Genomic DNA, 23,675 nt, shown 5'->3' on the forward strand with positions numbered 1-23,675 from the left:
CAGCACTTTATAGCACTGAGTGATTCATCAAAATGTTGTTTATTTTTGGATTATTAAACAACTAATTGACAGACATCGGTTCAATTACTTGAATTCCATTTTTTATAAAACATTTTGTGAGCTCAACTCAAGAACTATGTGGAACAGTGGGCTGAAGGGAGTTGTAGTTTTCACTAGGCAAATATTCAAACTAGTTCAGCGCAGAAACATGGTAATGAACTACAATGATCATAATACATTGCGCCCATTCTTCCTCGACCCGGACAGAGGCGGATACACACAGACCATGAGACCGCATGAGAAAGGAATGTACACAACGACAAGAGGGATAGAGACAGCTAGTGAGGTAGCTCCTGCCAATTGATTGTTGTAGTAGTTCCTGAGTGGCGCAGCGGTCTAAGACACTGCATCTCAGTGCAAGAAGTGTCACTACCATCCCTGGTTCGAATCCAGGCTGTATCACATGATGTCAATCACATCACGACAATCACATCACGTGATTGGGAGTCCTATAGGGTGGCGCACAATTGGCTCAGCTTCCTCCGGTTTGGCTGGAGTAGACAGTAGGGTTCAGAACAGTAGGGTAGAGTACAGAACATTAGGGTTCAGAACAGTAGGGTAGAGTACAGAACAGTAGGGTTCAGAACGGTACAGAACAGTACGGTACAGAACTGTAGGGTTCAGAACAGTACAGGACGGTACAGAACAGTAGAGTACAGAACTGTAGAGTACAGAACTGTAGGGTTTAGTAGAGTGCAGTACAGAACTGTAGAGTACAGAACAGTAGAGTACAGAACAGTAGAGTACAGAACTGTAGAGTACAGAACTGTAGGGTTCAGAACAGTAAAGTAGAGTAGAGTAAAGTACAGTAGAGTAAGTACAGTAGAGTACAGAACAGTAGGGTTCAGTACAGTAGGGTTCAGAACAGTACAGTAGAGTACAGAACAGTAGGGTTCAGAACAGTACAGTAGGGTTCAGAACAGTAGAGTACAGTAAAGTACAGTAGGGTTCAGAACAGTAGAGTACAGAACTGTAGGGTTCAGTAGAGTACAGAACTGTAGAATTCAGTAGAGTACAGAACTGTAGGGTTCAGTAGAGTACAGAACTGTCGGGTTCAGTACAGAACAGTAGAGTACAGAACTGTTCAGTACAGTTCAGAACAGTACAGAACAGAAGGGTTCAGAACAGTACAGTAGAGTACAGAACAGTAGGGTTCAGAACAGAACAGTAGAGTACAGTAAAGTACAGTAGAGTACAGAACAGTAGGGTTCAGAACAGTAGGGTACAGAACAGTAGGGTTCAGAACAGAACAGTAGGGTACAGAACAGTAGGGTTCAGAACAGTACAGTAGAGTACAGAACAGTAGGGTTCAGAACAGAACAGTAGGGTTCAGAACAGTACAGTAAAGTACAGTAGAGTACAGAACAGTAGGGTTCAGAACAGAACAGTAGGGTTCAGAACAGAACAGTAGGGTTCAGAACAGTACAGTAGAGTACAGAACAGTAGGGTTCAGAACAGAACAGTAGGGTACAGAACAGTAGGGTTCAGAACAGAACAGTAGGGTACAGAACAGTAGGGTTCAGAACAGTACAGTAGGGTACAGAACAGTAGGGTTCAGAACAGAACAGTAGGGTTCAGAACAGTACAGTAAAGTACAGTAGGGTTCAGAACAGTACAGTAGAGTACAGTACAGTAGGGTTCAGAACAGAACAGTAGGGTTCAGAACAGTAGAGTACAGAACTGTAGGGTAGAGTACAGAACTGTAGGGTTCAGTAGAGTACAGAACTGTAGGGTTCAGTAGAGTACATAACTGTAGGGTTCAGTAGAGTACAGAACTGTAGGGTTCAGTACAGAACAGTAGAGTACAGAACTGTTCAGTACAGTTCAGTACAGTAGGGTTCAGAACAGTACAGTAGAGTACAGAACAGTAGGGTTCAGAACTACAGAACAGTAGGGTTCAGAACAGTACAGTAGAGTACAGAACAGTAGGGTTCAGAACCGTAGGGTTCAGAACAGTAGGGTTCAGAACAGAACAGTAGGGTTCAGAACAGTAGAACAGTAGGGTTCAGAACAGAACAGTAGGGTTCAGAACAGTACAGTAGAGTTCAGAACAGTAGGGTTCAGAACAGTACAGTAGAGTACAGTAAAGTACAAAACAGTAGGGTTCAGAACAGAACAGTACGGTTCAGAACAGTACAGTAGAGTACAGAACAGTAGGGTTCAGAACAGTACAGTAGGGTTCAGAACAGTACAGTAGAGTACAGTAAAGTACAGAACAGTAGGGTTCAGAACAGTACAGTAAAATACAGTTCAGTACATTATTGTGTACTCAACTCTAGTGTGCTCTACTGTGTACTATACTCTACTTTTCTTTACTGTGCTGTACTATACTGTGAACGCAACTGTTGTTTGTGCCTACTATGATTTCCCATCAGAGAGCAATTCAATTCGTTACCGATTTGGTAATGGAATTTCACATTTTAATCACTTAATCATTTATAAACAAAATTGATATCAGTAGAAACACTATAACTAATTGATAGGTCTACCTTTGCTTTCATTATCCTCCCGCCTCATCAGGGAGAGAAATGGAGAGAAATGTGAAAATATCTTAAAGATAAGTGAATGGAATTTCAAGGCACACGGCAATGTTACTTAAACTTAAAGAAGACAGAAACATTTCTCCAAAACTAAATATAAGTGTTGATATAAGTTCACAGGGGTCTTTAATTCAACATGATTGTGTTTTGATGTAATTTTAATAACTTTTAAGACTTTTTATGCTTCATGTTTTCTAAAGACCCCTTTTCCATCTGTTTGACCAGAAATCAAAGCCTTTGTTAATTCCTAATTTTTAGAATGGAAAATGGTTGAAAGAATGTACACCCCGAGTGGTGCAGCGGTCTAAGGCACTGCATCTGTGTGCTAGAGGCGTCATTACAGACCCTGGTTCAATTCCAGGCTGTATCACAACCAGCCGTGATTGGGAGTCCCATAGGGCGGCGCACAATTGGCCCAGCGTCGTCCGGGTCTGGCCGGGGTAGGCCACCATTGTAAATAAGAATTTGTTCTTAACTGACTTTCCTAGTTAAATAAACATATATATATATTTTTTTTTAATCTCATTTGACATGCTCCTATGAACTTTACATGTTGGTCCTTTAACATGGAAATGACCTACAGCATTCAACCCACTGTCATTGTCTGGGAAAAGGCAGGTGATGTCATTTCTTCATAACGCATTTAATGTTGCTTTCTTTTTATTCGAAACCGAAATCTGTGATATTTTTTTTAATAATCGGACCGAAACCTCAAAAAAGCACAAGCTCTTTTAAAAAAAAACATTTTATTATAAAAATGTAACTTGTTTTCTCGTCTCTCTGAAGCAGACATATAGTGAGCAATAAAGTATTTTTGGAATATTAAATTGCAATAAAACATTTTGTAAAAAATCACAGTATCAAATCACAATACATATAAACTCAGCAAAAAAAGAAATGGCCCTTTTTCAGGACCCTGTCTTTCAAAGATAATTCGTAAAAATCCAAATAATTTCACAGATCTTCATTGTAAAGGGTTTAAACACTGTTTCCCCATGCTTGTTCAATGAACCATAAACAATTAATGAACCTGTGGAACGGTCGTTAAGACACTAACATCTTACAGACGGTCAGTTAAGAACAAATTCTTATTTACAATGACGGCCTACCAGGGAACAGTGGGTTAACTGCCTTGTTCAGGGGCAGAATGACAGATTTTTACCTTGTCAGCTCAGGGATTTGAACTTGCAACCTTTCGGTTACCAGTCCAACGCTCTAACCACTAGGCTACGCTGCCGTCCTCACCAGACATCACTGGCAACAACGTCGCCTATCGGCACAAACCCACCGTCGTTGGACCAGACAGGACTGGCAAAAAGTGCTCTTCACTGACGAGTTGTGGTTTTGTCTCACCAGGGGTGATGATTGGATTTGCGTTTATCGTCGAAGGAATAAACGTTACACCGAGGCCTGTACTCTGGGGCGGGATCGATCTGGAGGTGGAGGGTCCGTCAGGGTCTGGGGCGGTGTGTCACAGCATCATCGGGCTGAGCTTGTTGTCATTGCCGACAATCTCACCGCTGTGCGTTACAGGGAAGACATCCTCCTCCCTCATGTGGTACCCTTCCTGCAAGCTCATCCTGACATGACCCTCCAGCATGACAATGCTACCAGCCATACTGCTTGTTCTGTGCATGATTTCCTGCAAGACAGGAATGTCAGTGTTCTGCCATAGCCAGCGAAGAGCCAGATCTCAATCCCATTGAGCACGTCGGGGACCTGTTGGATCGGCAGGTGAGGGATAGGGCCATTCCCCTGAGAAATATCCTTGAACTTGGTGGTGCCTTGGTGGAAGAGTTGGGTAACATGTCACGGCAAGAACTGGCAAATCTGGTGCAGTCCATGAGGAGGATGCACTGCAGTACTTATTGCAGCTGGTGGCCACACCAGATACTGACTGTTACTTTTGATTTTGACCCCCCCTTAATTCAGGGACACATTATTCCATTTCTGTTAGTCACATGTCTGTGGAACTTGTTCAGTTTATGTCTCAGTTGTTGAATCTTGTTATGTTCATACAAATATTCACACATGTTAAGTTTGCTGAAAATAAACGCAGTTGAAGGTTAGAGAATGTTTCTTTTTTTGCTGAGTTTAGATTCGTGAGAATCGTGATCGGCACCTAAGTATTACCGTATCGTGAGCCCCTAATACACATGGTGTTTGCATGCATGCCCATCACAGACAAGAGGACGTTTTGGCACTCCATGTAAGAGCTATAAATCATGTTATGATGGGCTGATCTACTGGAAAATCAGAAGTATGGTTTGGCTTATCATGGGGGCTACAATCCATGTCTACATCCCAATAGCACTCTATTGCCTATAATACCTTTGACCAGGGCCGATCAGCCTCTACACTGGAAACAGGGTGCTATTTCAGACTCAACCCATGTTAGAGAGGACAACCACAGTCTTGTTTTTGGAACCAATCAGCTCTTCTTCAATTTTTTCAAATAGGGAAGTGTCCATGTTGCACTTTTACAAAACCACAACACTGCTTCTTTACACATGAGAAAATCACGGTGGTGTCTCAAATGGGACTCTATTCCATACATAGTGCACTACTTTTGACCAGGGTTCTATAAGGCCTCTGGTCAAAAGCAGTGCACTATATAGGGAATAGGGTGCGATTTGGGACACCACATTGATTTATCTTGTGTAAAGCAGCGTATGTCCTCACACTATTTTTGGGAGATAGAGACAGTGGTTTGGAATCCAGAACCAAATCTGCTAATGTAGAAAGAGAGAGAGAGAGAGAGAGAGAGAGAGAGAGAGAGAGAGAGAGAGAGAGAGAGAGAGAGAGAGAGAGAGAGAGAGAGAGAGAGAGAGAGAGAGAGAGAGAAAGAGAAAGAGAAAGAGAAAGAGAAAGAGAAAGAGAAAGAGAAAGAGAAAGAGAAAGAGAGAGAGAGAGAGAGAGAGAGAGAGAGATATCTAGAAAAACACGACCCTATGCAACAGTCTGGTTTCAATGATGGACTCTTTTGGGCCAAAAATTATAATCTGGGGTTGGTCCTCTTCAGACAGACAACTCTCCCAACAAATCACGAGGCAGACAGGACAGAATGTCACGATTCGAAAGCAAAGTTTGCAGGCAAAATCTTGGCAGTGGTTTTACTGGAAGTAGTTGATTCAAACTAGCCACTAGTGAAATGCATTCATCAAAAATAACCTCTGTGTCCTCCATCTTGCTAGCTACTGTTTAGTGTTTTATTCAAGCAGATAAGGCAGTGACATAGGCAGTGACCTAGTTCCTCTATGCCTAAAGAGTCTGTCAATTAAACCAGATCCTAGTCACTGTTGCCTAAGGTTGGGTTTCCAAGACTAGAGAAAGAGAGGGGGAAGATGGGGAGACAGACAGAGAGGGGAGGGGGAGAGAGAGAGAAGAGAGCTCCTCTCATTTCCTCTGAGCTCAACCACTCTCACAGGCCAGACAAGCCTCACACACACACAACGTGGAACACACGCACAACGTGGAACACACGCACAACGTGGAACACACGCACAACGTGGAACACACGCACAACGTGGAACACACGCACAATGTGGAACACACGCACAATGTGGAACACACGCACAATGTGGAACACACGCACAACGTGGAACACACACACAACGTGGAACACACACAATGTGGAACACACACACACACAACGTGGAACACATGCACAACAACCACATTGAAAGTCAGACAGGATACTATAGAGCCTCAAACTCAACTCTGGACCTTGAAGCCTGTTTTTCATTGTTCCTTTCTGATCAGGGAATGATTTAGACCTGGGACACCAGGTGGTGCAAGAAATGATCAGGTAGAACAGAAGACCAGCAGGCTCCGCACCTCGTAGGGTCAGAGTTGAATATCCCAGTTAGAGAGGAATGGCTAGTACACTAGCGCCCAGTGTGGACCGCAGATACATTTCCAGGTTACGCAAGTGGTGGTCTACAGTGAATGATGTAGGCTAAATCATGTAGGCCACTTACCATACCGAACACAGACCTTTGTGCAGGTACCGTACACAGACCTTTGTGCAGGTACCGTACACAGACCTTTGTGCAGGTACCGTACACAGACCTAGAAAAACCCATCAGTCACTAACGCACTAACGGACCATCAGTCCCTTCTGTGAAGGGAGTAGTACACAACGCTGTACGAGATTTTCAGTTTCCTGGCAATTTCTCACATGGAAAAGCCTTAATTTCTCAGAACAAGAATAAACTGACGAGTTTCAGAAGAAAGACTTTGTTTCTGTCCATTTTGAGGCTGTAATCGAACCCACAAATGCTGATGCTCCAGATACTCAACTAGTCTAAAGAAGGCCAGTTTTATTGCTTCTTTAATCAGGGCAACAGTTTTCAGCTGTGCTAACATAACTGCAAAAGGGTTTTCTAATGATCAATTAGCCTTTAAAAATGATAAACTTGGATTAGCTAACACAACGTGCCATTGGAACACAGGAGTGATGGTTGCTGATAATGGGCCTCTGTACACCTACGTAGATATTCCATTAAAAATCAGCCGTTTCCAGCTACAATAGTCATTTACAACATTAACAATGTCTACACAGTTTTTCTGATCAATTTTATGTTATTTTAATGGACCAAAAAAATGTGCTTTTCTTTCAAAACAAGGACATTTCTAAGTGACCCCAAACTTTTGAACGGTAGTGTATATAGAAAAAAACTGATTTAAGATATCTTTGGTACATAATTTGTCTAGCCTATATTTCAAAATATACAAACTCTAGTAATCTTTGCTTGGAGTGTGGGCCGTATTATTATCATGCATACTGGATGGACTGGTTTCCTTATGCTACGCTCCAAACGTTCTATCCATGAGTCTGGGAGAGAACATATAGGCCTAGGCGATGCTGTAGGTTCATTGATCGTGCAGGACGGCTTACAGAGTTAGCCTACAAGTATAGTGCATTTGTATTTGATTTTGAATAGCCGAATAATAGGGATTTCTTTTATATTTTCTTCATTAATAGGCTGACATTACCTATCGCTACAGAATATCTCACCACCATGCGTTTCCATCTACTCCTCTCTCTCCTTCATTCCTTTCTCGAGCGTGCAGACAGAGGGGCTTTTAACAGTTTAACACATTTGTTTAGTTGTGAAAACATGATACTAGCGATGTTCCCGAACAGATTACACCTGGCTTCCTTAAGCACTGGGTAGCTACAGGAACAGGGTTGGAGAGCCAATGGTATACAGAGTTTGGGAATATATCACCCGTAGAGCAGCGAGAGGCTGCTCCTCAAACAGCGGTTGAAACGTGTAGTCGTGAATTGAAAGAAGCGTTCTTATGAGCCCAGACATTTCTATATGCAATCCAGTTGAAATCAAAGTTTTGATGGTTGACACTAAAAACACTACTATACTATATTTATCCCAGCGTTCCACTGCTACTATATTTATCCCAGCGTTCCACTGCTACTATATTTATCCCATCTTTCCACTGCTACTATATTTATCCCATCTTTCCACTGCTACTATATTTATCCCATCTTTCTACTGCTACTATATTCATCCCATCTTTCTACTGCTACTATATTTATCCCATCTTTCTATTGCTACTATATTTATCCCATCTTTCCACTGCTACTATATTTATCCCATCTTTCTACTGCTACTATATTTATCCCATCTTTCCACTGCTACTATATTTATCCCATCTTTCTACTGCTACTATATTCATCCCATCTTTCTACTGCTACTATATTTATCCCATCTTTCTACTGCTACTATATTTATCCCATCTTTCCACTGCTACTATATTTATCCCATCTTTCCACTGCTACTATATTTATCCCATCTTTCTACTGCTACTATATTTATCCCATCTTTCTACTGCTACTATATTTATCCCATCTTTCTACTGCTACTATATTTATCCCATCTTTCTACTGCTACTATATTTATCCCATCTTTCCACTGCTACTATATTTATCCCATCTTTCTACTGCTACTACATTGCTCCGCTGTAAAACCGGAGTAGCATCCCCAGCATGATTGAAAAATGAACCGCAGCCTCCATTTGCTGTTCGAGCACAACATGACATGTCTTTTCCCCCCTGCCCCCTGTTCCTGACCATTTGATAAACGGGCCATTGTAAATCAAAACTAATTGCACTTATTAGTAAAGACAATATTAAATTGAGAATAGTCTGATGGGTGAGAATATGAACACTTGATGAGAGAAGAGGGTGTGCAGCCTGAGGTTAGGAACAGAGCATTTATTCGTTTATTTATGTATTTTATCATCAATATTAGTGACATCATTCAGCGATTATATGCGTTTTGATTTCTAAGACATTCTAAGGGCAATCACAACTATAGTTAACTCTGTATAGACCCTGTTTCAAATGATCACTTTTACACTCAACATAGCCACCTCATATGCACACTCGCTCGGGAATGGGAAAAATATACTTTCTATTTTATTCTTCTTTAACAATCTGTTAACTGAGATTGCTCAGAACAACAGATTTTTACCTTGTCAGCTCAGGGATTTGAACCAGCAGCCTTTCAGTTACCGGCCCAACACTCTAACCACGAGGCTACCTGCTCTAACCACTGGGCTACCTGCTCTAACCACTAGGCTACCTGCTCTAACCACGAGGCTACCTGCTCTAACCACGAGGCTACCTGCTCTAACCACGAGGCTACCTGCTCTAACCACGAGGCTACCTGCTCTAACCACTAGGCTACCTGCTCTAACCACTAGGTTACCTACTCTAACCACTAGGCTACCTGCTCTAACCACTAGGCTACATGCTCTAACCACTAGGCTACCTGCTTTAACCACTAGGCTACCTGCTTTAACCACTAGGCTACCTGCTCTAACCACTAGGCTACCTGCTCTAACCACTAGGCTACCTGCTCTAACCACTAGGCTACCTGCTCTAACCACTAGGTTACCTACTCTAACCACTAGGCTACCTACCACCCCCAGACCTTCCTAAAACAAATAATGGGTTTATTGTGATGGTGTATATTAAATGGATTTATTATACTTTTTTATGTAGATATTCCAAAGGCATCAGCAGCTTGTATAGGATAAACGTGTTTATGTTAATTAGCGGTCAATTACCATGAGACCGGCAGTCATTTGCATGACAGTTACCGGCTGACAATATTTCATGACCACCACAGCCCTGCACGCACGCACGCACGCACACACGCACACACGCACACACGCACACACACACACACACACAGCAACAAAGCCACTGTCTATCCATACACAAACCCAATCCCCCATTAACTATGGACACCTCCCTCCCCTCCCTCCAGCAAAACCCACCAAATCCACTTACAGCCACAGTAACACAGTGATTGTTTTTCATCTCACAGCAGCTGCTCTTCTCTCTCTCTCCCTCAGTCTCACTACCCCCCCCCTCTCTAATCAACTGTCAATCAGAGCCTGGCCATGCTGGGCTGAGCTAGAGACTAGACTGCCACAGATGAAATCTGCAGGGGACTGCTGGCGTTGATGAGACTGAGAAGCTCTGAGTGTTGCCCTTCTTCCCTGGCCCCTGTATGCAAGAACACACACAAACACAAACACACACACACACACACACACACACACGCTAACATAGACAGAGACACGCACGGGAGACAGAGACACGCAGGGGAGACAGAGACACGCAGGGGAGACAGAGACACGCAGGGGAGACAGAGACACGCAGGGGAGACAGAGACACGCAGGGGAGACAGAGACACGCAGGGGAGACAGAGACACACAGGGGAGACAGAGACACACAGGGGAGACAGAGACACACAGGGAGACAGAGACACACAGGGGAGACAGAGACACACAGGGGAGACAGAGACACACAGGGGAGACAGAGACACGTACGGGACACAGAGACACGCACGCGCACACACACCCCATGGTTATGAACCCATTCATCTCATTCCAGCTAAGATGGCGCTGACAGAGATGGCCGCCTCGCATCGAGTTCTTAGGAAACTATGCAGTATTTTGTTTTTTTATGTGTTATTTCTTACATTGTTACCCCAGGAAATCTTAAGTCTTATTACATACAGCTGGGAAGAACTATTTGATATAAGAGCAACATCAACTTACCAACATTATGACCAGAAATACAACTTTCCTGAAGCGGATCCTCTGTTTGGACCACCACCCAGGACAATGGATCTAATCCCAGAAGTCGACCCAAAACAACAGCGCTGCAGAAGGGGCAGACGAAGCGGCCACCACGCCAGGCTCCGTAGACGTACACCGCTCCCGAGTATACTACTAGCCGATGTCCAGTCTCTTGACAACAAGGTAGATGAAATTCGAGCAAGGATTGCCTTCCAGAGAGACATCAGAGATTGTAACATTCTCTGTTTCACGGAAACATGTCCCTTCTCGAGATATGTCGTTGGAATCAGTTTAGCCACCGGGCTTCTCCATGCATCACGCCGGCAGAGATAAACACCTCTCTGGGCAGAGGAAGGGCGAGGGTGTATGCTTCATGATTAACAACTCATGGTGTAATCATAACAATATACAGGAACTCAAGTCCTTCTGATCACCCAACCTAGAATTCCTTACAATCAAATGCCGGCCATTTTACCTACCAAGAGAATTCTCGTCAGTTATCGTCACAGCTGTGTACATTCCCCCTCAAGCAGACACCAAGACGGCCATCAAGGAGCTTCACTGGACTTTATGCAAACTGTAAACCATATATCCTGAGGCTGCATTAATTCTAACTGTGGATTTTAACAAAGTAAATTTGAGAACAAGGCTACCTAAATTCTAACAGCATATTGATTGCACTACACGTATGAGCAATACCCTCGACCACTGCTACTCTAACTCCCGCAATGCATACAAAGCCCTCCCCCGCCCTCCCTTCGGAAAACACGACCACGATGCCATCTTGCTCCTACCGTCTTATATGGAACCCTGACCTGTTCACCGGACGTGCTACCTGTCCCAGACCTGATGCATTCATCTCATTGCCTGGTTTCTTCCTAGGTTCCGGCCTTTCTAGGTAGTTTTTCCTAGCCACCGTGCTTCTTCACCTGCATTGCTTGCTGTTTAGGGTTTTAGGCTGGGTTTCTGTACAGCACTTTGTGACATCAGCTGATGTAAGATTGGCTTTATAAATCAATTTGATTGATTGATTGACAGGGAGGAGGTGAGGGCACTCGGAGTAGTCCACCAGTCATTTAGTCCACCAGTCATTTACACCAGTCATCCTTTAGTCCACCAGTCATTTACACCAGTCATCCTTTAGTCCGCCAGTCATTTACACCAGTCATCCTTTAGTCCGCCAGTCATTTACACCAGCCATCCTTTAGTCCGCCAGTCATTTACACCAGCCATCCTTTAGTCCGCCAGTCATTTACACCAGTCATCCTTTAGTCCACCAGTCATTTACACCAGTCATCCTTTAGTCCGCCAGTCATTTACACCAGTCATCCTTTAGTCCGCCAGTCATTTACACCAGTCATCCTTTAGTCCACCAGTCATTTACACCAGTCATCCTTTAGTCCGCCAGTCATTTACACCAGTCATCCTTTAGTCCGCCAGTCATTTACACCAGCCATCCTTTAGTCCACCAGTCATTTACACCAGCCATCCTTTAGTCCGCCAGTCATTTACACCAGTCATCCTTTAGTCCACCAGTCATTTACACCAGTCATCCTTTAGTCCACCAGTCATTTACACCAGTCATCCTTTAGTCCGCCAGTCATTTACACCAGTCATCCTTTAGTCCGCCAGTCATTTACACCAGCCATCCTTTAGTCCGCCAGTCATTTACACCAGCCATCCTTTAGTCCGCCAGTCATTTACACCAGCCATCCTTTAGTCCGCCAGTCATTGTCACATTCGTCATTTTGAACAGACCAAGGCGCAGCGTGTCTGGTGCTCATCTTCATTTATTTTAAGAGAACACTTAAACAAAATAACCAAACGACAAAACAGTTCCATCAGGTACAATAACTAAACGGAAAATAACCACCCACGAAACCCAAAAGAAAACTGGCTGCCTAAGTATGGCTTCCAATCAGAGACAGCGAAAGAAACCTGCCTCTGATTGGAAACCATACTCGGCCAAACATAAAAACGAAACATAGAAATAGAAAACTAGAACAAAATCCCCAAGAACCAAAAAACCCCAAAACATACAAAACAACCCCCCTGCCACGCCCTGACCATTCTACTATGGCAAATGACCCTTTTCACTGGTCAGGACATGACAGTCATCCTTTAGTCCGCCAGTCATTTACACCAGTCATCCTTTAGTCCACCAGTCATTTACACCAGTCATCCTTTAGTCCGCCAGTCATTTACACCAGTCATCCTTTAGTCCGCCAGTCATTTACACCAGTCATCCTTTAGTCCACCAGTCATTTACACCAGCCAATACACTGACTAATAAGATTTCCTTGACTAAACACAAGCCACAGACAGAGAGTCTAGTCCAGTACAGTCCAGTACAGTCTGGCAATCTCTTCCTTGCAAGCCTGTCTAAGGAGTTTGTTTCACTGTAGACCTGACATGAGGTTTAAAGCCACTGAGGTGAGAGAAAAGAAGGGATGAGTGAGTGTGCTTATGCGTGCATCCGGAAATGGGGTCAAGGTGATAACAAGTGAACAAGTATACTAGGGTTTTACTTAGCCAGAGCAGGGTGCTAGAGCCAAGAACATGGGTGTGATTGTGGGTTGTGTGTGCAGGGGGGATTGAATCGCAGACACATACTAGAATGCGTGTACAAAGACACACACACTTCTCACCCTCTAACGGCCAACCTCATTCCTGTTAACACTCTCCCCCGGTGAGCCAAGTCAGAGCAGCGCCACATTAACCAGTCACATTGCAGCTCCACGAGCCAATCACCTTCGCCGCCATTGTGCCCAACGGCCAATAAGACTGCTCCGATTGTAGCTGGCGTTAGACAATGCCACTTTCATCAACTCTATAAATTACATTCCCTTACTGCAATATCTCCCTACATTATTCAACAGAGACACTGAAACACCGTCCCTTTCATCTGAGATAGCCGTGTTCATTAACTGGAAGCAGTAATCCAGGTCTTGTTCCCATTTCATGACACTCTTTGTGAAAAGAATAACGTATCGGCCGAGTGTATGAACCTATATCATACTCCTCTACTTACTCCTACATTATACTCCTGTACTTACTCCTACATTATACTCCTGTACTTACTCCTACATTATACTCCTCTACTTACTCCTACATTATACTCCTCTACTTACTCCTACATTATACTCCTCTACTTACTCCTACATTATTCTCCTCTACTTACCCCTACATTATTCTCCTCTACTTACCCCTACATTATTCTCCTCTACTTACTCCTACATTATACTCCTCTACTTACTCCTACATTATTCTCCTCTACTTACTCCTACATTATTCTCCTCTACTTACTCCTACATTATACTCCTCTACTTACTCCTACATTATTCTCCTCTACTTACTCCTACATTATACTCCTCTACTTACTCCTACATTATTCTCCTCTACTTACTCCTACATTATTCTCCTCTACTTACTCCTACATTATACTCCTCTACTTACCCCTACATTATACTCTTGTACTTACTCCCCGAGCTGACAAGGTAAAAACCTGTCGTTCTGCCCGAGCAAGGCAGTTAACCCACTGTTCCCCTTGCTCCGTAAGATGTGGATGTCAATTAAGGCAGCCCCCGCACCTCTCTGATACAGAGGTTGAGTTAAATGCAGAAGAAAGTTGAAAGGCATTCAGTTGTACAACTGACTAGGTATCCCCCTTAAAAATGTTTACCTTAAACCCACTAGAAATAGCATTTGACCTTGTGGGGACTAACAAAATTTCCCCAGTTGGTCAAATTTTTGTTTGTTTATTATTATTATTGTGGGGTCTTAAACAGGTCCACACACACACACACACACACACACACACACACACACACACAGATGATGTGACCTCTGAAAGGTCATTGTCTGAAGATTCTGTAGAAGTTGTTTTGGAGATCTGGGACACTGCACTATAAATACAGCAGGTTACCTGTAGAAAATAATCACTCCTCATCACAGTACCTGAGAGAGGACATGGTATGTGCATCATGGTTAAGACAGAGAGAGATGGAGACAGAGACAGAGAGACAGAGCGAGACAGAGAGACAGAGCGAGAGAGAGAGACAGAGCGAGAGAGAGAGACAGAGCGAGAGAGAGAGACAGAGCGAGAGAGAGAGAGAGAGAGAGAGAGAGAGAGAGAGAGAGAGAGAGAGAGAGAGAGAGAGCGCAGAGAGCGAGAGAGTGAGAGAGACAGACAGAGGCAGACAGAGAGACAGACAGAGACACAGAGAGAGAGAGAGACAGAGAGAGAGACACAGAGAGAGAGACACACAGAGAGAGAGAGAGAGAGAGAGAGACAGACAAGAGAGAGACAGAGCGAGAGAGAGAGAGAGAGAGAGAGATAGAGAGCGCGAGAGAGCGAGAGAGACAGACAGAGAGAGAGAGAGACACAGAGAGAAGAGAGAGAGAGAGAGAGAGAGAGAGAGAGGCAGAGAGAGAGAGAGGCAGAGAGAGAGAGAGCGTGAGAGAGAGAGGCAGAGAGAGAGAGGCAGAGAGAGAGAGAGGCAGAGAGAGAGAGAGCGTGAGAGAGACAGACAGAGAGAGAGAGAGAGACACAGAGAGAAAGAGACACAGAAAGAGAGAGAGGCAGAGAGAGAGAGACTGTAAAGTCCTTGCGCGTTAGGTTAGCTGTGCCACACCCAGCCACTGGTCTGCATTGCTCCAGCACAGTGACGCAAGCCTGGGGACTGACGGCCACCACCCTCCCAATGTCTGTCACACTGTCCCTCCACTACACTGTCTGCAACACTGCTAAAGAGTCTGGGTGAGAGGGATGTCTGTCTATCTGACAGCCACAACCATTCTCTTGTTTGTCATTGAGCTACAGGATCAAACTGGCACCCCCTATGACTGTACTGTACCAGACTACCCACACTAACTAACTGTCTAAATGCAAGTACTGTAGACTGACCAGCACTGTCCAGACAAGTACTGTAGACTGACCAGCACTGTCCAGACAAGTACTGTAGACTGACCAGCACTGTCCAGACAAGTACTGTAGACTGACCAGCACTGCAGACTGACCAGCACTGTCCAGACAAGTATTGCAGACTGACCAGCACTGCAGACTGACCAGCACTGTCCAGACAAGCACTGCAGACTGACCAGCACAGTCCAGACCAGTACTGCAGACTGACCAGCACTGCAGACTGACAAGTACTGCAGACTGACAAGCACTGCAGACTGACCAGTACTGCAGACTGACCAGCACTGCAGACTGACCAGCACTGCAGACTGACCAGTACTGGAGAAATATGACATAAGTAGTTATTACAGACAGTGATTCAGCGCACATGGAAATTACACAAGCACTAAATAATGTTACCGCCCTGTCAGTGTGTAAACAGTCTTCACCACAAAATACGGAGAAATTTGAAATTATCGGTTGCCTTCAAAACCCATATGACATGGTGCTAATTTTAAAGGGGGAGGATTTCACTTCGGATTGCCCACAAAGCTTTTTGTGAAGAGTGTGTGTTTGTGTGTGTGTGTGTGTGTGTGTGTGTGTTTGCCTTACAGAAGTGCTGCGCTGGACTAGAACTGTCAATCCCACCAACAACTCCATCCATCAGCTAGCTACAGAGTGGGAGCAACAATGCAAACATCAGCATTAGCCGCTAAACTGACTGACTAAAGACCAAATGGACCACCTACAATCAACTCCTCAGTGAATAAGCTGACGTTAAGATGCACTCAATGAAAAAAGGAAGCTATGCTAGTTTACCATTAGCATATATTCAGCTGTATTTTCATTCTTCCTTTTACATTGAATGGCTAGGCTAACTTCTTGCTGTTAGCTCTACTTTAGCTCCCATTGCAGTCAACGGCAGACTCGGGATTCAGGACTGTTATTGTGTGTCACAATGGCCATTAAGCCCTATTGACTTTCGCCACATCCTCTGAGTCTCCTCCTGCCATTGTCCCTGCGTGTTTCGGCTGCCATTCAATCAAGCAAGCTGGGATTTGGCTTCTTGCTACGCTAAGCCGCCGACTTACAGCCCAAACAGAATCAAAGTGATCTTCCTGAGTGGGTAAATGTCAACAACAGAAGTTTATGTGGCTGGATACAGAAGGCTGTTTCTATAGACCTCCACGCCAGAGCTAGCTATAGGGGTATGCTTTGTATTGGGGCGGCAGGTAGCCTAGTGGTTCGAGCGTTATAACATAGTGTTATGTACCCCAGGTATTAATGCTACTGCATGTCAGTGTTATCTATACTATGTTACCGTGGGTGTGTTTCTGATCATGGACTGGCTCCTAAAGGAGAGTCCATTGACATGGCTCTGTATATATGTTGTTCTCTCTCTCCCTCTGCCTGTCCACGTCTCTTATCTCTTTGTTCTCTCGCTCTCGTTCCATCTGTAGGCAGGAGAGCAGCCAGTGGGCATTGCCATGTTCTGACACAGCTGTGCCAGGGGGAGTGCCCACTTCGCCAGCTGCTGGCTGATGCCACAGAGAGGAGAACACGTAGCAAGATAGACATGTTAGCATTGGCTCTCATTCTCTGTGTCAACATGGTTGTAACCCCACAGAGATGGAGACTGTGGAACAACATCACAGAGATGGAGACTGGAACAACATCACAGAGATGGAGACTGTGGAACAACATCACAGAGGTGGAGACTGTGGAACAACATCACAGAGGTGGAGACTGTGGAACAACATCACAGAGGTGGAGACTGTGGAACAACATCACAGAGATGGAGACTGTGGAACAACATCACAGAGGTGGAGACTGTGGAACAACATCACAGAGGTGGAGACTGTGGAACAACATCACAGAGGTGGAGACTGTGGAACAACATCACAGAGGTGGAGACTGTGGAACAACATCACAGAGGTGGAGACTGTGGAACAACATCACAGAGGTGGAGACTGTGGAACAACATCACAGAGGTGGAGACTGTGGAACAACATCACAGAGGTGGAGACTGTGGAACAACATCACAGAGGTGGAGACTGTGGAACAACATCACAGAGGTGGAGACTGTGGAACAACATCACAGAGGGGACATTGTTGCTTAACAATACCTACCTACTGTAAAGGAACAATTGGTTGATCTTCTTGCAACCATAATACTTAGGTTAAAGTAGATAAATAGATACACAAATAGTCTGATATAAAACATAATATAATTCAGTCCCTACACCCAAACAACGGGCACTGTGTTCATCCACCTCTGGCCTGCTCGCCTCCCTACCTCTGAGGAAGCACAGTTCCCGCTCAGCCCAGTCAAAACTGTTCGCTGCTCTGGCACCCCAATGGTGGAACAAGCTCCCTCACGACGCCAGGACAGCGGAGTCAATCACCACCTTCCGGAGACACCTGAAACCCCACCTCTTTAAGGAATACCTGGGATAGGATAAAGTAATCCTTCTAACCCCCCCCAAAAAAAAAATATATAGATGTACTATTGTAAAGTGGTTGTTCCACTGGATATCATAAGGTGAATGCACCAATTTGTAAGTCGCTCTGGATAAGAGCGTCTGCTAAATGACGTAAATGTAAAATGTAAATGATAGAGACTCACTGAAGGCGTAGCTTGGAGCAGCAGACAGACAAGAAACGAGCGTCCCAATAAGAATCAGGCCATGTTGGAATCAAACAAAATGCTGATATCACAGTAACAATCTGTGCCAGTGACACATTGTCCTTTGAAGAGCGCTCTCAGAACAGGGAGATGAATTTAATATCTTTGGACAGATACGGTGGGAAGCAGTCAGATTTGTTTATTTTTCTTTAAACATTCCTTTAATTCCGCTTTGACTGTTAAATGCACCGTGGGCTAACGCTGACAAAATTTATTACAGCAAAAATAAATACGGTTTCATACATTCAATAAATAGCTTAAACGGATGCAGGCTTAATCTAATTCCTTTTCCCATATGTTTTCTAACCATTTTAAGCTAAAATGTCATACAGTGTTTGGACCAAATGTTGGGCCAATTTGAAAAAAAAGGGGTAAATGAATGCCTCTTTGAAAATACTTACATGGCATGGGCTGTTTGATGTGCCAAACTGTCACATCATGATGTGACAAATCTCCTAGACCGTTGTGACTTATCACATGAGTAAGTGCTTAGTAGAGCACACACAAAGGCCAGTAGGTTACCAGAACAGAACTGACACCACCTCCACTGGGTTATCACCAGAACAGAACTGACACCACCTCCACTGGGTTATCACCAGAACAGAACTGACACCACCTCCACTGGGTTATCACCAGAACAGAACTGACACCACCTCCACTGGGTTATCACCAGAACAGAACTGACACCACCTCCACTGGGTTATCACCAGAACAGAACTGACACCACCTCCACTGGGTTATCACCAGAACAGAACTGACACCACCTCCACTGGGTTATCACCAGAACAGAACTGACACCACCTCCACTGGGTTATGGGTCTTTCCATTTGATTTCAATCACTTTTTGACATATAATTCAAAATGTGTCATACTGGCTGTATTTCTGCCTGTTTGAACAACAAATAGCTCAGATTCACATGAAAACATGAAATGACGTCAGGAATCAATAGATCATCACTTTGTGAACTGAACTCTCGCCATAAACGCCTAGCTGTAAATGGATACCGTTGGATGTAAACTTTATATTGAGGAGATATCACCTCTCCACGACATAATGCCTTTAGCCCATCTGCCCTGCTGAGAAGAATGACATCACTGTGGTATTTCAAGAGGAATGCCCAAGGCCCATAGCGACATGGGCTTTGAGAGGATGGTTGCTCAATGTCTGCAGTTAATAGTTGGAGGGGTGGGTGGGTTTCTATGCCTATGGCTTCTCCCAATATGGGACATTGAGTGGACTATGAGCTAGGAGTGAGGTACCACGTTCCCTGTTGAGAGGTAAGCCAAGTTTGGAGCTCTCATCTTCAGCAGTGCTTAAGACATTCAGTTCAGTTCAATTCAGGTTTGTGTCAAAAGACATTCAACTACCCGTGTGCTTTGTAAAGTACATGAAAATGTAAAAGAAAATCTTAATAGAAAATGGCATGATGCTAAAATAAATATATTATACCGTTAATGTAGATAAATAATGAATATGTTGTCTCTCTGACGCAACAGCAACAAAACGTCAGTGAATGAGCCCCGTTGACCAGTGGCTGTAGATGTACAACGACGCCTGTCAAACAGTGTTATTACTTTTCACTGGGTGCTCCACCCCCCGTGCGACATGGAATAGTACTAGTCTGCATACAAAGTAACTAAATGTGTCACGTTGTGATACACTGTAGCCTCCTTACTGTATTGGTAGCCTATGTTGGATAGGTTGGGGGTCAACAATACTACCCAGCAGTTCCGGAAATATATGTTGAATTTGTACTGTGTTTGAGAAAACAACATCATTGACATTATCAAAGGCAACGGGGTGAGAATGATGCTTCTTCTTCTAGCCTTTTAGGGTGACTGAGCTAGTGGTTTTCGACCACGTAACCAAACGTAAAGAAAGCCTGAATGTTGTCGTCTACTCGAGGCTATATGTGTCACACGTTATTTCCCGACATAACGTCTCTGTGCTGCAACTGAATGGACACGATAGTTGTGCCATTCACCGTCCGCTATGCAGCAGCTTGCAAGAGCGATTTGACATTAGACCTGATGACAATATACAGTGGCTTTCCACCATGGGGCAGTTGGGTAGATTTGATGTTTGTGTCGTGAACAAAAGCTCCCGCCCTCGTCATAGACTGTATAAAATATGTCCTTGTGTGTGAGTGTGAGTGGCGTTATCAAACAGGCTTACCTCTAATGTTGCTTGAAATCACTCTTCTCCGCTCTCCGTCTGCTTACAAATACTGCACTCAAAAACTCAGACTAATTCCATCTCCACGAATGAAAATATCACTGTTTTCAAAACGGCAACCCTTGGTTAGCTTCTTCAATAGAAATCTTATTCACTCCAGGTTTTATCTACAGTAGCTCCAGATAATCACAATTTCTTGAATATTTTTTGGTCCCAATATTGCATATTGAGGTCCGTGTCACGTCGCTCGCTGATGCTTGGATTAGTCTTCTGTCAGTCGGTGTAAAGTGCTGAGCAGACGCATGACGCGCTCTAGTTACTGTTGTGGAGGGTAGCCTACACTTCAGAGAGAGAGTTGTGGTGCCAATGGGCGGCAACGAGGGAGGGATCTCCACAAAAATATAACCTGGGTACTACTCTACTCTAGTCCTACCTGGAAATGATCAGAAATGAAGAAAATTAAGAGCAGGCTTTCTGCGTTGTCTGTAGTCTATCGTATCCCAGGCATTGATATATGCTAGAAGATATATGCCGATCAAGATCCACAGATAAATGGTCTTGTTTTATCCTGGTTTTGTTCATCAAAACACAACTAGTCGCTATTGTTCCCCATTCAAAAACAGGCTATGCAAATCTACCTATGAATACATAGGGTCGTTTTCATCAGGACACAGTGTAGCAAAACGTTTTGCAGTGGAAAATGAAAACGGGCATTCGTTATTGGACAAGTTCAGGTAGTTCCTCCCTGTTTCAAGCCATTTTCTTCCGTTTGGTGTAATGAAGACAACCCATGCCAGATCTGCCCTCAGGGTGATGTGTTTCTAACGTGAGGCACACATCCACTAATTACAGCTGCTCTCCCTGGCTCGCTTTAGCTCCAGGCTCATCCTGGTTCACCGTGTCTTATAAATCAAGACATAAGCTATATATCTAATGGTCAGCACCATCTCAACGCGCAGCCACACTACTACAGTACGTTTCAATTAACTAGCCAACTGACAATATGATGGAGCAAAAATCTATTATTAACACTGGTTTGGTGTGAAATCTATTCTCAGTTCCTGAGGGGAAAAGGCTTCATTGTGATAGTGCTATTCAGAGAACATTCGGGAAATTATGTTGACAGTACTATAGTGTTATTGTGTTATTTTAAGGATTGTGATGATGGATATGACTTTGGTTATTTGTGGTGGACAATAACGAGGTGTAGTAGTAGCAGTAGTTGTAGTAGTAATAGCAGTAGTTGTAGTTATAGTAATAGTAGTAGCAGTAGTTGTAGTAGCAGTAGTTGTAGTAGCAGTAGTTGTAGTTATAATAGTAGTAGTTATAGTAGTAGTAGTTAAAGCAATAGTAGTAGTAGTTATAATATTAGTAGTAGTTATAGTAGTAGTAGTAGCAGTAGTTGTAGTAGTAGTAGCGGTAGTTGTAGTTATAGTAATAGTAGTAGTAGTAGCAGTAGTTGTAGTTATAATAGTAGTCGTAGTAGTTATAATAGTAGTAGTAGTAGTTATAGTAGTTGTAGTTATAATATTGGTAGTAGTTATAGTAGTAGTAGTAGTTATAATATTAGTAGTAGTTATAGTAGTAGTAGTAGTAGTTATAATATTAGTAGTAGTTATAGTAGTAGTAGTTATAATATTAGTAGTAGTTATAGTAATAGTAGTTGAATTATCATGGGTTATTATTATTGGCAATCAAAACAAACTGTCTCAGCCAGAGAAAAGATGCAAATAGTCATGGCAGCAACCCAGTAAGCAAAATGATGTTGAAAAGACATCTAAAATACACATTTTCCAGACGTTGAAGTTAGGTTCTTTTTTGGTTCTGAATGTAAGGTGAAAACACATATTTCCCAGATGTTGCAAAGAAGTATTTTCCGGATGTTGGAATCAGGTTCATTTTCGGGTTCTGAATGAAAGTTGAAAATACATTATTTACAGATGTTGAAAAAATACAATTTCTTTGGTTATTAATTATTTGGCCAATTTTCAACTGCACATACATTCTCAATGAAGGAAGAATTATTTCACAATAATTACTTTCAGCTAAATCAAATCGAATGTATTTATAAAGCCCTTCTTACATCAGCTGATATCTCAAAGTGCTGTACAGAAACCCAGCCTAAAACCCCAAACAGCAAGTAATGTAGGTGTAGAAGCACGTAGAAGCACTACTACTAAATCCATATAATAAAAGGAAAGAGGAGCCAATTGAAGATTACAACAGAATATTTGGTATTGCTCCTATCTGTCACATGCACTTTTTTTACATTTTCTTTCTTTTGGAAAAGTATTTTATAAGTATTTTCCTTATAAAAAACCCCCCTCATATTTCTTTTACATAATTTGAATGTATAAAAGCAGCATTGAATATTATTTGTTTGAAAAAGTACAATGCACTTTTTGTGATGTTCAAAATAGGTTTATCTACAGATTTTCACCAACAGACCAGTTCTTCAACTACAATAACATTTTCAATAACGGTTACAGAAATAGTTATTTCTTGCTATGAATGTGATATGTTGTTGTTTATCTATCTTAGTTGAATGCACTGACTGTAAGTCGCTCTGAATAAGAGCATCCGCTGAATGACCAAAATGTAAATGTAAAACAAACACTTACAAAGCATGCTGGGTATTATTTTAATGAACCCCGCCACCAAACAAGTACACATTTGGTCATTTCGGACCAGACCAAATATGAACGAATCAAAGACTTCTAGGCAAAAATTTTCAAGTTTGAACAGCACAGTACAGTATAGCACAGTTCAGTACATTAGAGCACAGTATACCACAGTAGAGTACCGTACAGTACGGTACAGGACAGTAGAGTTTTATTCAGTAAAGTACAGCATGGTACAGTAGAGCTCAATTCAGTGGAGTGTAATTCTGTAGAGTACAGTACAGTAGAGTACAGTAGAGTTTAATTCAGTAGAGTGGAGTACAGTAGAGTACAGTACATTAGAGTTTAATTCAGTAGAGTACAGTACAGTACAATAGAGTTTAATTCAGTAGAGTACAGTACAGTACAATAGAGTTTAATTCAGTAGAGTACAGTACAGTACAATAGAGTTTAATTCAGTAGAGTACAGTACAGTACAATAGAGTTTAATTCAGTAGAGTACAGTACAGTACAGTAGTTTAATTCAGTAGAGTAGAGTACAGTAGAGTACAGTACGATTTAATTGAGCAGAGTA

At 43.1% G+C, this 23,675-nt stretch overlaps 1 protein-coding gene across 7 annotated transcripts in view; it reads right to left on the reverse strand.

Moving 5' to 3' along the window:
- LOC106584683 (unconventional myosin-IXAb) overlaps window positions 1-20,955 on the reverse strand; it is a 294,941-nt gene extending 273,986 nt beyond the window's left edge. For 4 of the 7 annotated variants that reach the window (XM_045706470.1, XM_045706469.1, XM_045706468.1 and 1 more), the window contains exon 1: window positions 20,481-20,954. The gene's annotated coding sequence lies outside the window, so the exon portion shown is untranslated. Of the gene's footprint in view, window positions 1-20,480 lie in introns of all 7 variants that reach the window. The other 3 variants (XM_045706472.1, XM_045706471.1, XM_045706467.1) reach the window with 2 other exon arrangements.
- Window positions 20,956-23,675: the final 2,720 nt, after the last annotated feature.

Source organism: Salmo salar, chromosome ssa23, assembly GCF_905237065.1.
Source record: "Salmo salar chromosome ssa23, Ssal_v3.1, whole genome shotgun sequence".
In the NCBI taxonomy this organism is placed as follows: Eukaryota; Metazoa; Chordata; class Actinopteri; order Salmoniformes; family Salmonidae; genus Salmo; species Salmo salar.